We start from the raw sequence: 18,407 nt of genomic DNA on the forward strand, positions 1-18,407 counted from the left end.
GAGATTGAGATTGACTGTTAACAACTTGTTCAAAGACTTTGAATGTAAATATGCTGACAATGAAGTGTGTATGGGAAAACTAGGGAAAGTAATTGAAGATGTTCTGTTCTTAGAGAAACGTTTGTTAGATCAAAAGAAAGTTAAGATTACTAGGGACGTAAGAGACTTCAAGAACAATAATGTCTTCACCTGGCCTAGGGAAATGAACCCAAATTTACACCATACTCAGGGCTTAAATGCTACACGTAGGCCTCTAGGCATAACAGGTAATAATTATGTGAATGCTGTATTGAATACACCTACAACCAATTCTGATAGACATCCATGCAATAACTTCTGAAAGTAGACTGCTAAACAGAACCAATGTAGATAATAAGCAGAATGACATTACTAATATTTTAGGTACTAGTTGGCATAGGATCAGGTCAGCATATTTTAGCAAAGAACACTTTAGAGACTGATACTGCAAGCCCAAATAGGACACAAGGAAATGGGAGAGATACTAACACTGTTTCGAAGGTCTGACAGGCTGCATAACAGATGTACAGAGGTCAGGTGCAGCAGTTGTCAGACCGAAGTCAAGTAGTGTTATTTTGAATGCAAATATATTACCTGCCCCCCTCCCCATAGCCCAAAACCATTTTTTGGACAAAAGAAGGTCAACCAGCAGGGGGAGACAGAAGAGGAAAGGATCAATAGACGAACAGGAACAAGCAGGCTCCACGATAAAAAAGGTGGGGAGACAGAATCATTAATTATGAATCTGTCTCGAAGAACTTTGAATGAATATGAGAAACAGGTCCTAAGAAAAGGGTTGGGCTTTATTCCCACAAAGAATAGTGATTTAGTTGACACTATTATAGAAACTAAAATGTTTATCCGTAATTTGCAACTTAGATTAGAGTTTGGACAGTATGATAACAGTTTAGAAAAGAGTAAGCACCGTCCAAACAGTACTTATGTTCCTCAACTTCACCCCACTATAGAGGTGTTTGGTAATGTCGTGGAAGAAGACATATACAAATGCTACCAGGAGATAGTACCATCAAAACACGGAAGCAATTTGAACTATAAACAAAGACAAGCTTTACATTCACTTAAAGATGATAGATCCATAGTAATAAGACCAGCTGATAAAGGTGGCCCCGTGGTCATCATGGATGATACACACTATACTGACAAAATGTCCCAAATGCTAGATGATAGTGATACATACTCTAAACTAACAAAAAACACTTTAATAGAAATGGTGTTCAGTGTTTATAACACTCTAGATGACTTAGTTATGTCTTTAGATATAACTCAACAACTTTATGAGTATTTTAAGGTGAATAACCCTGTAATTCCAATTATACAGGGACTTCCTAAAGTCCATAAAAACAGCTTAGATCCACCCCTAACACCCATTGTTGCAGGGCAGGGTCACTGAACCTTTGTCCATCTACTTGGAAAGTGTACTAAGACCTTTAGTTAGCGAAAATAAGAAAATTTTGAAAGACAGCAAACAGTTTCTCTTAGATTTATATCATCAAACCCGACCTTTAGGTGAACAGCAACATTTTTTCTTTGTGACACTGGACGTAGTGAGTTTATTCACAGTTATCCCTAATGATACAGGGATAAGAATGTTAACTGAATATTTGAAGTTACACTCTGACTTTTCGGACAAAAAAGTTGATCTTATTGCACTATTACTTGAGACTGTCTTGACCAACAATGCCTTTGTGTTTCAGGAAACTATATATTTACAGAAGGATGGCGTAGCTATGGGCACATCCTGTGCAAATAGCTACGCCAACCTAGTCATGGCAAGGTGGGAGGATGTTCATCTTTGTAACCATCCTCTGTTTAATGAGTACGTTGGTATGTATTGCCGCTTTGTAGATGACCTCTTCCTCATATGGTTGGGCGATGAACGCTCCTTAAAAAATTTCGTATCTTATTTGGATAATACAACGAACTTTCTAAAATTCACTATGAATTTTTCAGATGAAAGTATACCTTTCTTGGATGTGGAAGTGTTTAGGATGTCCAATGGCCTAATCAATACAACAATTCATAGGAAAGCTTGCCAAAGGAATAACATACTACACAGAAATAGCATGCACCCAGGACATGTTTTTCAGAATGTCCTTAAAGGACAATTTATGAGAGTATCAAGGTTGAACTCACAACAAGAGTTTTATGATAAAGGAATAGAGGACATGAAAGATAGATTTTTAGAAAGGGGTTATAAAGAGAAGGAAATATTAGACATGGTCAATACAGTGGAGACTTTAAGGTCCAGTACCGCTAGACCGTATTTTATGGCACAGGAAGGAAATATGAAGACTCCAACACCTATGAAAACTGAAATCAGAGCTAATCTTACCTTCAGCAAGATGAATCTCGAGGTGAAAAAAACTCTGAATAGACACTGGGGAATATTGAAATCAGACAGGGATGTTAGTGACATAGTAGGCCCAGTACCACGTGTAGCCTACAAAAATCATCCGAATTTAAGAAGCATTTTATGCAGACCTAAATACCTGTCTAAAAATAGGCCTATATATGACAAAAACACTGTACCCTGTGGTCATTGTAAGCAATGTATCTACATTAATAAAAATACCACCTTTGAGCATCCTGTTACAGGACGCATTTATAATTTTAGAACTAACACGAACTGCGAAAGTAAAAATGTAGTATACATGGCCACATGTACAATTTGTAATGGTTATTATATTGGGAAAACCAATAGGTCACTTAAGGAAAGAGTTAGGGAACACACTTACCATATCAGAATAGGCACTGAAACCAACGCCCTAGCCAGACACAATAGATTAGCAGGCAGCAGTCATAATTTCAAATTCTGTGTCATCCAATATGTTTTTGAAGGTTTTAGAGGTGGTGATTTAATTAATAAAACCCTAGAACAAGAGTCACGATGGATTATAAGATTAAGGTCTGACAGACTACCAGGCCTTAACGACAAAGTGCAATTAAAGCCATTTTTGAAAAATAGAAGGTTACGTAGATGATAACACACGCCCTCCCTCATATTTAATGAAATAAGGGGTCTGTTCTGGACCATATAGTCATAAGGAAATAAGGGGTCTGGTCTGAACTGTACAGCCACAAAGATATATGTTAACATCTACAATCCCTAGGAATTATTGGGCATATAGAGACGTAGGGAACTTGGAGCTCCATCTCTATACTAGTGATCAGATTTAAGATCTTAGAGTGACAGCTTCTCAACAGATATTAAAAGTTGTTACTCGGTATAGTTTAAGATTGTCTTTTTAAACATCTTTACTTTTTTGACATCCCTACTTGTATTTGTTACCAATGAGTAGTCATTTTAACTGTAAGTAAGACTAGGGACCCATTGAGATGTTAATAAGGGACCCCTAAAGAATACATCGAAGTATAGTTGTGTAATATTTATATGCACTGACTTGTAGTTAGTACGTATTGTTCTTTTATTTATTGTCTTAGATAAGCAATCTGATCTTAAAGTAATTTTATAGATAGTACTACACACTTACAAGAGATGCGTAGTTTACAATACTAGTTAGGTATGTCAGTTTCCCCTTAACTTCATGTCACGGAGTCTTCTTATATGTGCTTGTATTTTTTATGGGTCACTGTTATGTGTATTCCTATTCATTTTTTATCATTCCTATTATTTTCATGGTTTACTGTTGTGTGTTTTCATTTCCGTTTTTTGAGACCGACACATGCTTATAGGACATTATCGTGCGTATATTATTTGTTTTATTTATGCACGATATTGTATGAGAACAAGGCTGTTTTTTAGATATACTTTTTATGTATCTTTAGGCAGATGCTCAGAGCCCTTTAAATGCGTGTTACGTTGTCTGCACTATTGTTGCACATAAGGTTAGGTTGTAACACAATTGCATACAAAGTTTTTGTAGAGTACGCTTTTAGTATAATACAGACAGAATACTTTATTGAGATCTATGAAGTTCCTGTTTATGCATTTTTATTATGACTCCAATTTGTATATGCAACCATGAAGTTTGAATCCTTACTGAGGGATATTGTCAAGCATATTTCACTCGTTAAATTGGACTGGCAAAGGTACGCTTTTAGTTCTTTGATCAACGACTCTATTGTAAAGTGTTCATGAAATTTATGTACCTGTGCTTTTTAAATTTTTATTTATAACACCGTTGGGTGTTAGGAAACTAGAGCTTTTAGTAATTGCAGCAACGACCAAGGACGTTGTAGAATGTTCAACAAATTTTAGAATGAATCAGAGGTTGTGTACGTTTTCTCTTTCTCACACGGACATATTGATTGATGAATGCATTTTTGACGGAAGCGTTCATTTTTAGATTATTTGTGTTTTTTAAAGTACTTATGCTTTTGGCATTGTTAACATTTTTCAGTACTTGTCTTTTTAAGACAATGTAACATGTGATTAGCAAACTTGCTGCGTCCAATAGCGACTTCAAGGGAGTTTTAAAAGTGATTTTTAGAATTTTATTTTTGTATTAAGAGTCTGAAGAAGCCTTTGGCGAAAGCGCTTACTCGTTGGAATAAACTATACTTATATTTATGAGAGCAGTCCATTTTTGTCATTCTTTGAACTTTTGACTTTCGTTTTATTGCCACTGGAGAGTCACGGATTTGGTGTTTGGATTGTGCTTACTTTACTTTTAACGTGAGTCTCCTGCCTTAACTGACAGCAGCCCTGCATTTGGTTTTGTGTTAATTTTAGGTTAGGTGATGTCTGTGGGTCAGCTGCCAATTTGGGGGCAATTATTGTTATCTGGAGAATTAAACTTCATTTTTTGAATATGTGCTTGATTTTGTGTATTTGTTCTAAGTTAACAGGTTATGGTGTATTCTGACAACATGTTTAGTTTTTGAGGGTTTTCATTAAAAGTAAAAGTCTTGAAAAACGTGACACAGGTTCAAATGAAGATGAGATGAAACAAATATGTAACAGATCAACCTGCCAAGCATCAGTGTATACATGTAACACAAAAGTTGCAAATATACATTCAAAAAAATCTGTCATGTATAATAGGTAGGAAAAATAACTTTTATTATAATGGTTACCAATACCTATATTATCTTGGAATACTATGGAATTTTATTAAGAAATTCAAAATACAAATAGCAATGTTATAGGAGACACATTTGGAAAGAAATGGCACATCGCATTACTAAGGGTTTTGCATCCAGGAAGAAAGAGGTAATTGTCTCCCTCTACTCTTCCCTCATTAGGCCAATCATCAAGTACCATGCCCCATTTGGCATGTACCTCACTAGACACCTGCAACAACTGGAGATGCCACAAAAGTACCTCACAAAGAGGATCCCATGCCGTAAACACTTGTCCTATATGGACAGACTCAAAAACTCAACTATTCTCTGTCTCTTATCGCCTACTTAGAGACGATCTCTTTTTGACTTACAAAGTCATGTCTGACCCAGTTCTGTTAGAAATGCTACATCTAAAGAAATCCCAATCCCTCTGTACTACATGCTCCAGAGACCTCAACTTCATTACCACAATCAGCAGAACATGCTGGAGGGACAGGTTCATAACACAGAGACTGCCCATGCTATGAAATAGACTTCCCATATATGTCCAACAGAGCACCTCACTGGCCCTCTTCAAGAGAAATCTTGATGAGTGGATAGGAAATAGAAAATTCCCCTCGGGGATCACTCCAGTGGCTCTGCTTGACAGAGGCACTGGGAACTAAGGTCGGGTGGCATGATGCCAGGATAATTCCTATGGGCTAGGCTTGTAAAGGCTCCAGGGCCATTAGCCTAGAACACACCTATGAACCTATGAATATGTGAATTTGACAAAGAAAGGATGTCAGTATAGATATTCAGCAGAATGTCAGGGACAAAGGAAAGGTTTTTTTTTTTTTTTTTTTTTTTTTTTTACATTTTTTGACTCGGATAGTCCAACTGGATACATGTCCATTTTCAGTGGAGGCCCGGGGAGAAAAGCTCCAAAGGTGGTTACATATGCAATCAGCACAATGCACAGATAAAACAAGAGTCATAATAACATTGTACAAATAAAACACACTATACAGTCACAGTTAAATTTATACAGTCTAACAATTTTTCTAATCTGGCTTAGCAAATAAAAAGATATTTGAGTTCCATTTACAGACATAGTATTAGTACACTAGTATGAATAAAGATTTAGTCAGGCTTGGAGCAGGGACATATCCATTGAGACTTGAAATACTCCTTCAGGGCTTTTTTTAATTGAGATAGGATGGTATCTAGGGTAATTTTATCAGGAAGTGAATTCCAAATTTTGCCAGCAGAGTTGGCGAACAGGGAGTCTCCGGCTGAGTTGTTGGATTTGATGGTTTGCACTACCAGTCTATTAGATGAGCAGAGTGATCTGGAGTTGACGTGGGGATAGATAATGTTTTTCAGTGCAGGTGTATTTTCTGGTTGGTTAAGTGCTTTGTGAGCCACAATAAGTTGATTATACTGAATCTGCCTGGGTAGCTCTAGCCATCCGAGATAATTTAGTGTTTTACAATGATGCATTCTATAGAGGAGACCAGTGGCAAATCTAGCTATATTATTATAGCAGCTTGAGAGTTTGTTAAGATTAGTTTTATTTAGGTTGGGAAGTAAAGGGGAAGCATAGTAGAGTGTAGAGAGTAGATGGGAGCAGGCAATGGCAGTCCTAGCATGTGGGGTAAGGAATGGCTTTATCCTATATAGCGAGCCCAGTTTTCTATTAATGGTTTTGATAGTTTTGTTGACGTGCACATCAAACTTAAGATTGTTATCTACAATAACTCCCAGGAGTTTTGTATAGGCATCTGGGGAGATTATGGTACCATTATTAGACTTAATGGAGAGAGATAGCGTCGTGGATATTTGGGTGGGGGAGAAAAGTAAGAGCTTTGTTTTGTTAGGATTTAGAATCAGACAGCGAGTGGTAAGCCAGTTCTCTACTAGGTTAAAAGTACTCTGAATTAATGTTAACATCTCTGTTTGCGAGGTGCCAGTGCAGATCACCGTTGTGTCATCTGAGTATTGAATGCAGGTGGCTTCAGGGATGACAGTGTGGAGGTAATTAATAAAAATGGAAAACAGAAGTGGTCCCAAGATAGACCACTGTGGGACACCTACTGGGTTGGGTAGGAGGTTTGAGAGTTTGTTCTGCCATAAGACGGATTGTTGTCTATTGTGCAGGTAGGATTCAAACCATTGGCGAGAGCGATTGCCTAGAGACATTGTTGCCAGGGTGTTGATGTAAAGATGGTGGTTAACCATATCAAAAGCCTTGGATAGGTCCAAGAAAAGGGCTGAGGATAACTTGTTGTTGTTCCTGTTACAGTTTATTGCATTAGAGAAGGTGAGAAGAGCTGTGGTAGTACTACAATTTGGCCTGAAGCCATGCTGAGAGTTAGCCAGTAGGTTGTTTTGGGTTATAAAGTGCAGAAGTTGTTTATGCATGCATTTTTCAATAATTTTTGCCAGAGGTGACAAGATGGCTGTGGGTCTATAATTAGATCATTCAGTAGAGTTACTGCCTTTAGTAGATAATTTAGTAGCGTTACCACCTTTAATTTAATTATAATTATAGTATACCAAATAAATAACGATACCACAAGCAAACAAATGAGCCTGAGCAACGAAACAAGACAAGTCAGCATAAAGTATAACAAAGTACTTGCTCAGGATCAAACCAGGCACTGTCTTCAGATGGAACGTATTGCCCAAAGCCGAATAAGTGTTAGAAGCTCAAGTCTATTCAGACCAATCCATTCGTAGGATAACCACAATAATGCAGGCAGTGCAGTGCGTACAAAAACACAAACTGGAACACAAGCAGAGCTTCAGGAATTAAGTGAATAATCCAAGCTGATATAAAAGGTTGCCTCCAAAATAACATTAAGTACTAGATATCTCTTCAGACCAAATGAAATACAGCCTTCAAAGGAACTTAGTATAATTCAGTGCATCAAGGGCTGCAAATCCTTTATTAACATAGATTCGGTAAGCGCTTTCGCCAAGTGGCTTTCTCAAACCATTAGAAACACAACAATGATAAAAAGACACCTTTTATATAAATTAAATATAATTGATTAATGAAGGTGTTCAATAACCAATTAACAACATAAAGGAACATACTATATAGTTAAATACATTTATAATATCATAATGAATGTATAAAAACTGCAACTACTAAAACTTAAAATACAAACTTAGATAAAATTATTTCAAAAACAGTATAAATATAATAAAATAATGAATTCACCTAAAATTAATTATCCTATTCTTAAGTGCTGGTTTCAATGGAATCCTGTCATTAAGTCCAGGGTAAATATGTGCTTGTAACCTGATGATCCAGCCAGTTTCTACTTGTTCAGTATAGTTTTTAAGATCACCACCTCTAATACTAGGCACATTAACATGCACAATTATACTGGCATGTATTTATATTCCATAAAAATGCTATTAGGGAGTTTAAGAAAATTTTGGGAGAAATAATCAGCTTTTAGCAGGGAATATTACTTATACTTGCAGAATGGAACTTGATTTGCAACAAGGAGAATGTATCTGGGGGACCTAGAATGGACATTGTGAAAAAAGAGGATAGTTTTTAAAGAAATTTATAAAAATATTTGGTATGGAGGATGTGAATTCTGTAGTAGGAACGTAGACGGAACTTGCATATTATTTCTAAGGCACAATAATTGGGCCAGACTAGATAGAAATTATATTTTACAGGAACATGTGCATTTAATTGAAAGCTTTGACACACATCCAATAACTACTTCAGATTATGCGTCAATAACGAGTAAGATAAAAATGCAGGGTAATAAAATTAAATAATAAAAGTAAAAATGAGATAATGATGCTTTCCCAAATACCTGTGAAAAGGAATGGGTAGTGGACATTATTCAGGAGTTATTATGGAAGATAGAAATTGCTTCAGAAGTCATAGCTAGTGAGTGGAGTAAAATGAAAATGGAGGTTAAAAATAGGGTAGAATAAAAGAGAAAGAGCTATGGTAAGAAATAATAGGAATTATTTAGAGGAGCTGACAAAGGTTAAAGTATTGCAAAATAAGGGGAATCTGACTGAAAAGGAAGAGGTGCAACTATGGACTGCTAAAGAGAAAATGGAGTGTCTGGATAACATGCATGAGTATAGAAAGATTGCAGTTAAGCAACTGTTTTTTGATAATAACTCCAGAGCACAAAAAACCTTTAGCACAATGACTTAGGCAACAAAAGTAAAAAGGGTTGTTGCCAAACGTAGGGAGCCTATAACAAGAAAAATAACCAGACATCCTGTAGAGGTATTAGAAATATTTGGGAAATTTTATGAAAATTTGTATAAAGAAAAGAAATGTAGAAATCAAGAGAGCACAGATGGAAATATTTATGGAAGGCTTAATTATACCAAGTTAGAGATATGTGAGGCTCAATGTTTAACAGTTAAGATAGCAGAAGATGAGCTAAATACAGTATATAATCAAGTCAGCACAAAAGTCCCCAAGAACAGATGGTATTCGTTTAGAAGTTTGGAAGCTAGGAGGGAAGAAAGTGATAAAGATCTGGAAGTATTTTAAAAGGAGGTGAAGCACCAGCATCTTGGAAGAAAGCCACTGTGGTTGTAATATCAAAAGACAGTAAAGACCTGTCAGACCTAGTTTCATATAGACTATTTCAGTTTTAAACCTTGATTGTAAAGTGTCTTTGTCTATACTAGTTAAAAGAATGCCAAAAATGTTGCAAAAACTGAAAGATATGGATCAGTGTGGTTTTGTAGAGGAGGCAAACATTTGACAACATTAATAGAACAATAATGATCCCAAGGGAAGCAGAATATAAGAAAATACTGCTGCTGTAGGTGAGTCTTGACGAAGTGAAAGCAGTCGACAGAGTAAGCTTAGAATTTGTGAGCAGGGCAGTGGAAGCATTTGCATTCCCTGATATAATAATAAGGTTAATTAGAAGGATTTATGAAGGATCAGTGTCAAGAATTAACATAGGAGAGTTCCTCTCTGATAAGTTGTGCCTGAACAGAGGAACTAGATAAGGGTGTTCTTTTTGCTCTTTGTTATTTGCTTTATATTTAGAGCCACTGGCAAAGAAAATGAGGTACTCAGAAACTCAAGGACATAATTAGAATGGCAATCAAGAAAAGTTTACTTTATTTGCAAATTATATTATTTCATACTTGATAAATCCAGAAAAGTACATCTCACTGTTGTGGAGCATTTTGAGACAATTTCACATCTTTTCTGGATGCAAAATTAAGTTAAAATATAGGCTATAGCCATAAATTATGTACCCAAACATGAATTGGTTCAGCAATATCCATTTATATGTGGGCATGATAAGATGAAATATTTAGGAGCATGGATTATAAAGGCTTCTTTTATGCCAGCTAAGGATATGTGTGAAGATACTAAACAAAAGATAATATAAAACCTGAGAAACTGGAAGCTCTTGTTTATGGATATGGATAGTAAGATAAGAGCAGTGAAAATTTTTTTAGTCCCTTTAGTTTAATATACAGGTCAGGCATATGTTTATCTACCAGAGGAAAAGCTATGGACTGTAATTAGTAAAGAGTTGAAGAAATTTATCTGTGTGGAGAAAAGGGCAAAAGTTATGTAGGTAAGCTGATTATTCTGATAGAACAAGGTGGTTTAGGATTACCTGATTTGAAGGGATATTTTAAAGCTCATATACAAAATACACACAGAAGGTTATAATTCAAAGTGGAAAGGGAAGATGAAACAGTTGTAAATTCAAGAAATAAGGAAAGAATTTGATTTTGGTTGCAGATCCTTAAGGAGAAACTTAAGGATTTGGATTAATCTCAAATGAATTACAACTAAGGAAACTACTAACAGACAGACAACTCCTAAATGCTTTATCCTATGCATGGGTCCCTGCAAACTATTTGTGGTATGGTCCCAGTTATTCCCATTAGGCATAATATATAATTATCAACCTTGGGATGGGCAAGGCCAATCTCTACCCAAATGGGATAGGTTAATTCAAGCGCAAAAGGGGAAACTAGCTAGGTTTAAAATGGCCTGCAAGAGCAGCTAGCCTAGTACTTACACACGAACCTATGAAAATAATAACAGTTACACAGAATATTATATTCAGAAAGTAGCAGAACGTATTGTAAGAACAAAACCAACACAAGAAAGGGGAGAGGAGGTTTTGCCAATAGGGATGACTGCAAGTAGGGGTATAGAAAATAGGCAAGAGGGGATTGGAATTTACTGGTGAAAAAAAACTGGCAAATGAACCAAAGTATTGAGAGCAAATAACTAGACATTTGGACTAGGCTAGATACAGTCTTCCCTACCAGGGATTGCTATTACAGTGTAGGCAAAGAGAAAGGGAGAAGGGAATCCTACCTGCTCTGGTAGCATTTTAGTTGAATCTAGAACAGAAGCTGCTGTTAAAAAAGGGATAAATAGTGGGGCATATAAAATACTGCATGATAACAGCAAGAATAAATCAGGTGAGTTTAAAAAAATAAGGATGAGGGATTAGATAAACAATTTACAAGGGAACAATGTGATGACATATATACAGCTCCCAAGTATGCAACAAAGTCCAAAAGGTTTAGGATTTTTGCTTAGGTATTTTTATTTCCTAAGCAAACTTTAAAGAAGTTTTCTGCAGGTAGATGGGAAATATTGGAGATGTGATGGGGAAGAAAGTGGTTACTGGGACCATATATTTTAGAAGTGTAAAAACAAAAACCTCTTTCTTCCCTTAAGACCTCTGCTCAAACAGTTCAAAACGTATACCAGCAAGCAAAAAGAGCAGGGTCCACACAGGCCACTATATTTCAGTAATTTTATTATAAACAGACATGAGCGCTTTCAGGTAGATCCCTTCTTCAGACAACTGATAAAACCATACATAATAAACAACGTTAAATAACAGCAAAGGCTCATTAAGGGCTCATCAATCAAATACAAATCAATGAATCACAGACATTGTTTAACCCACCTCTTTTTTAGTGCAGGTTTTAAAGGAATAGAGCTATTTAGCCCTGGAGGGCTGTCTGCTGCTAGCTCTATGATCCATTGTACTTCAGTGCATTCAGTTTTATTTACTGCATCCCCCCATCTTTTATTCATTCTTACAATATATAACACCAAGAAAGAAAAAGAATGGTCAGGAAAAAGTGTTATATGCTGGTATAAAGCATTACGTGGGTCCTTTAACCTGATGCAAGAAAGATGATTTAAAATCCTAGTCTTTAATTTACAATTAGTTTTGCCAACATAAAAAACTTGGGCAAAACTTACACTGTGCCAAATAAATCAGGTTTTCTGTGTGACAATCAGCATAAAATTTAAAAGTGTACTTTTTCCTGGTAGTAGGGTGTGGTAGTAGGGTGCATGAAATAGTTGCAACTATTAATGTGTTGACAAGCCTTACAGTGCTTGCATGGAAAGGTGCCTATCCTCTTAGACATTAATACATTCTGTCTATTTATCATGCCTGGTTTGTGACGAAGTAAATCCTTTAAATTGCTATTATGCTTAAAAGTAAAACTAGGCTAATCACCTATTTTATCCCTCAAGCCTTCATCACTCTTCAAAATTTTCCAATTTTGCTTTGCTAAAGTCACAAACACCATATATACTGTTGCTGTAACGCAACATAATCCTGGGCTTGCCAACTTGTCCATGATGTTTAACTACTGCCCCTGATACACTACTGTTACCTGTTGAATATGAATACCATGGTCTAGAGCTATCATTCCTATTATGTGTTATTGCATCCTTCCCTTTGTTTAACAAATGTTGGAGGTAGCCCCTATCAGCCAAATGATCATGTAACACATTCAATTCCTTAATAAAAGTTTCTGTATTTGTACAAAGTCATGAAACCCTATATTCCTCTCCTTTAACTATATTACAAAATGTATGCTTAGGATGCATAATGTGAGAATCCAAATAGTGATTTCTCCAACATAGTTTTCTGTGTAAGGCTGTGTCCAGTTTCCCATTATAATTCTTAATTAAGGTGACATCTCAAAAAATCTATGATGACTTCACTAAAATTGGTACTGAACCTTAAAAAATTAGTAGTACTTTCCATATAGTTAACAAAATTCAACAGCTCACCAGCTTCATGCCCCCACAACAAAAAAAAATCATCTACAAATCTAACATAATATTTTAGTGTTGCTGTTCATTGGTGACTATTACTAAAGATGTTTTGTTCCTCCCAAAAGGCTAGTACCAAATTAGCATATGAGTTGGCACAGGGTGTGCCCATGGCTACACCCTGTATTTGCCTGTAATGGGCAGCATTACATAGAAAAATAGTATTCCTCAATACCAAATCCAGTGCCTCCAAGATAAAGGCATTAGTGTTGTCATCAAATATATTTTTACTGTAAAGAACCTCTCTAATAGCCATCAATCCATATTCATTACTGATAACCATGAATAAGTTGTTAACATCCAAAGTTACCAGTAAAACACCATTCAGATCTAAACTTGAGCAAGTATCAAATAATTTATTCAAAAATTGACCTGCGTCCTTTAAAATTCTAGGAAATAGTGGTAATAGTAATTTCAATTTACTCTCAACCCATATGGAAATATGCTCCATCACCCACCCTCTGCCAGAAACTATAGGCCTCATGGGTGGGGGTAGAATGTTCTTATGCATTCAGAGTTGGTATATTTAAGTAGGGGAGTGTGGGGGGCAAAGCCCCCAACGTTATGTAATGTTTTAAAGTTTTTTTTTTTTTTTTATTTTGGAACAGCGATTTTTTTCCCTTGGAAAAAAATCGCTGTTCTGAGGTTTCGAAGTTATAAGCTTTCACTTACATGGGGTCTATTAATTATCATTTGCTTTTGTAAGCGTGCAATAATATAATAGAGACCCTATTATACAATAGAGATAGCAAAATAAATAAAATATACTATATAACAACAAGAAAAAGATTATTTTAATACAAACATTGTTCCCAGTTCTATCTGATCAAATTAGCATAACTGGGGGCACAAGCAGCCTTCATACCAACTAAACGTGTCTATATCACATAGTCAAAGTCTTATAACTTCGAACACGTAATGTTCGAACCATTATGTTCGAAGTTACAAAATTTCAACCATATATAAAAAAAAAAAACAATGGAAAACAAAATAAACTGCTTTAACACTACATATTTGTTCATCTCCCCTATTATGATTAAACATATTATTGGCAAAGTAAGGACCAGACTAATGGCTTTAAAACAAACAGATATTTTAGATGTAGACTTGTATGATCTCTTTTATATAGATCATCCAGCGGTTCCTCTTTTTAAGGCCGAAAATGGCAAAGTAACGAAAGCGGCCAAATAAATTCTTTCCCAGGGAAAGAATTCGCTGAAAAGCCGCTTCGCTATTTTGCCTTTTCACTCTTTTCGGTTCGATCAAGATGCATTCGACAAACTGCATCTGCAATCTCGTAATAGGGAACAGTATAGTATGATACCCTTCCCAAACCTGAAGAATTCATTGAATATATTCAGGACACAGCATATTTTTAAAATTCACTTATAAATATTCCAAAGCAGGTATTAACTATCTTGACATTTTTCTTAGTAAGAACAATACACAGGCATGTTTTACTTCCAACCTTTACTGGAAGCCCACATTTTCTAATGCTTATTTACACTTCCAGAACTGCCACCCATATAAACAGTAATTCAGTCTTGTTAATGGATAGATAGTGTGGCTAGCTAGGATTATGTCTGATGATAACATGTTTCTAGTTGAATTAAACTCCCTGATTCACATATTTCAGGAAAGAGATTATCCAGATAATTTGCTGTATGAGGTTAAAGCTGAAATTTTAGTTGGTATAAAAAAAAAAAAAAAACAAACTAAATTCACCCTAGTCTTGGACAGAAGGTTGGCATAGATACTAATATGTTCAATCATTTATTAAGCAGAACTGGGAATTTTTGACTGTTTTACAGAGGTTAAGAACATTTTAGGTGATGATCCTTGTTGTACCTTCAAAAGACATGTAAGCATAAAGGAGAAATTCAAAGTTGTTACAATTTGGAGGTAAAATACCCTGACATATAAGACAAGCACCTATAAGAGCGGTACCTATACTTAATTTAAATATATTTATGAAGGGGAACACTTGATCTTTAATATCTGTAAATATTTTTTTCACATTTTAACATTATGATAACTGTGAATCTAGGCATCTTATGTACTTAGCATTTTTGTGACTTTTGCCATTCATACAATGTAGGAAAGACAGAAAGATTTTTAAGGAAGATAATATATTACCATAACCACAATGTGTTTAAGCACAACATTACTATTACTTTCTTCAAGCACACACTGACATGTAAAGAGTAAAAAAATAGTACTTGAACAAGTTCCCATAGACCCTAGGGGAAGCCCTTGGGAGAACAAGATAGAATACCATAAACTAGTCTGACATATTAGACTAAATTCTAGTGAACTACCTAGTTTAAATGACTGTATTTCACTTAATAGTTTGTTAAAGCTATATTCAGCCAAGTTAATTATTATAACACACACACACAGTATTATCAATTTATTTATTAATATTTTTGGTAATGTATTTATCTAATGCTAACATTTTTAGATGTTATTTTTTTGTTTTATAGATTTACATTTTTATATCCTTTCCATTTTTACTAGTGTTTTCAATATCCTTTCTGTTCAGTAGCATTAAATATCTTCCATTTTAAACACTACTTGTCACGTTAAAATTTTTACTTACTGGCTCACGAGTCTGTATGTGTGAGTAACTTACAACTGTATTTATTTAGTCCATTGATAACTGCATTTTAGTTCTGGTGGAGTCTTTATCATACTGAATAAAAGTGCATTTTTTTAACAAGGAAACAACCAGAATAATTTAAATTAAAAGCTTAGAAGTAAACAGGTTCTTTAACTGGCAAAGAAAACAAAGAAAAATGCACTTTTCTTTTCCATCAAATCCTTTTTATACTTTTTCCCATTTTGTGCAAATTACGTATGTAGCTCCTGACTGTGAACTATCTCCTTTGTCTTTTATCATTGCCTATGATCTCTCATAACTTACTCTAGGCACCTCTACTCATGCAAAGATTGTGAAATAACATTGATATTTTATTCAGTTAGGGTTTGACCTCAAGTAATCTCATGAGTAATGAAGGTATTTGAGGTGAAGATAACCTCACAAGTAATAAACGAGTAAATTAGGGAAGTCACTGAAGGGCAAGACATGGCTGTACATATTAATGGTGTTGTACACCTGATCCCAGCAATTCTCATTTATTTCCATATTTTTATGTGCTTTTTTAAAAGTGAGTATGGTTTTGATCAGTTGTTTTTTTGTTTTGTCACCAAAAAGTTTTATTTTGTTTTAAAAATGTCTACTTTGTTGGGAAGAATTTTGATTTTGGCCTCCATTGAAAATTAAGTCTGTGACATCCTTCTCAACAGAATAAACAAACAAGCAAGCAAATAAATAAATAAATAAATAAATAAAATGGTGCTAGGATTTGGCAATGTTTGTATTAAAATATTAACAAGAAATAGAACTTTGAAATGCAGTAATTGCTACACATTGCATGCTTCCTAGAATACCTCAAAACAGCCGGTTCTTCATGTTTCTTGACATGCGAGAGACCTATATGATACAGAAAGTAACATCTCTCATGTGTTTTTGATAGGGAGTTCCTAGGGAATAATTTGGAAAAGTAAGTAATACAGTTAGGGAATATAGAAATATGTTGTTCTTGTACTTGTGCAACTGAATTATTGACTTCTAAACTTAACTCCTACTTAACCCTCTTCTAAGCTGAATTTCTTTTGTATGCCTGTGATATATGCATCTCTCTACTACTAACTCAAGCAAAATTGTAACATCTGTAATGCGTGCTAGATTAACTAATAGTAACTAATGCTGAATGAGCTCATCCTGATACCTTATGTCTATGCTTACTTTGTGTTCATTACTTTATGTAGATTGTGTACATTTGAAGCTATAAATTATAGTTATTTCCATTGTATTTATTATTTGGCCTTTATAACAACTGTGTGAAACTATATCTCCAAATTGTAGATACTTACTTACTCTGTACTCCTAGAGCTTCCTCCACCTTTTATTAAAAGTGTGTTCTGATCAGCTAGAGAAAGCAGTATACACAGACACGAAACCAGTACACACAGACAAATTAATAAGTAAATGGCACTGGTAAACCTCATGTAAAAATGAACCAACAGATAACAACAACTTTAGTTCTTGACACATGTCAGTTGTTAGTTACAGTCTGTTAATATTTAACTATACATGTGATAGCTACTAGAATCAAAAATAATAGAATGAAATTAGTATGACTTAGAAATACATATCACAGATGGCAATATACCGTAAACATATCCAATCCTAGCAGTATATAAAAGAAACAGAAACATTAAAGATCATCTTGTTTCTGGTACTTGTATTCCTAATAATTCTGTATACAAATTGCATCTGGCAATATAAACTTGAAATGTGTTAGCTTTTAAAATGTATAATGAAACCAACTTCATATTTATTCACCAAATTACTGGCAAGAAATAAATATATTGTGGGTGTATCCCATCAGTTAACCTACCTAGATATCCCCAATGAAACTCATCATTCATATTCTGTATTTTAAATTTTATTAGCAATTAGCAATATGACATAAGAAAATTAGAAACAAGTAGTGCTACAGTAAAACATGTAATAAATACAGTTTTAGCATGACTTTTTAATCCAGTCTTAATGCCATTCAAATCTAAATAAAATTGAGGAAACTGAAATAATTAATTATCCTGCACTGTGGTTATGTCAGTGTGTATAAACTTGTGGGTAATTTAAAAATGTATTTTACTTACAAATGGTTACTTGAACTTACTTAAATAAGAGCTTGACAAAAGCATTTCAAATTTTACTTTCTTACTATATATTATTTCTTGTTACTTTTTGTATGAGATTTATTTTTTTATTTTTTCATTTTACTTATTCATTGGCCAGGTAAGCCCACAGGACACAATTGTCCCTTTTCAGGGATGACCTGGGAGTACTCACTGGTTAAGTGACTTGTTCAGAGTCACACAGCAAGTAAATGAAGATGGATGAAATCAAACTCTCTATCCTGGGCACAGGAAAAGCTCATTCAGAGCTCTGAGCTTTATTCTTCTGTACTGACAGGGATTTGAATAGCTTTCTACTTAATTAATTATTTATCGATCAATAGCTGATCAGATACACTTATGATGTGTATGTTTTTACTGACTGATTTTTATAAAAACATTTATATGGGGTATGTGGATTTGAGAGCCACAAAAAGGCCTGTGTGACACATAAGTTAACTTGCCCCATTGAAGTGTCTCTGTT

General features: G+C 34.8%; 1 long non-coding RNA gene across 1 annotated transcript in view; it reads left to right on the top strand.

Annotated features, from left to right (window-relative positions):
* Window positions 1-18,407, top strand: part of LOC122811512 — a 518,443-nt gene that overhangs the window by 153,782 nt on the left and 346,254 nt on the right. The window lies entirely within an intron of this gene.

Source organism: Protopterus annectens, chromosome 9.part0, assembly GCF_019279795.1.
Source record: "Protopterus annectens isolate FY-2018-M chromosome 9.part0, PAN1.0, whole genome shotgun sequence".
Lineage (NCBI taxonomy): Eukaryota > Metazoa > Chordata > Ceratodontiformes > Protopteridae > Protopterus > Protopterus annectens.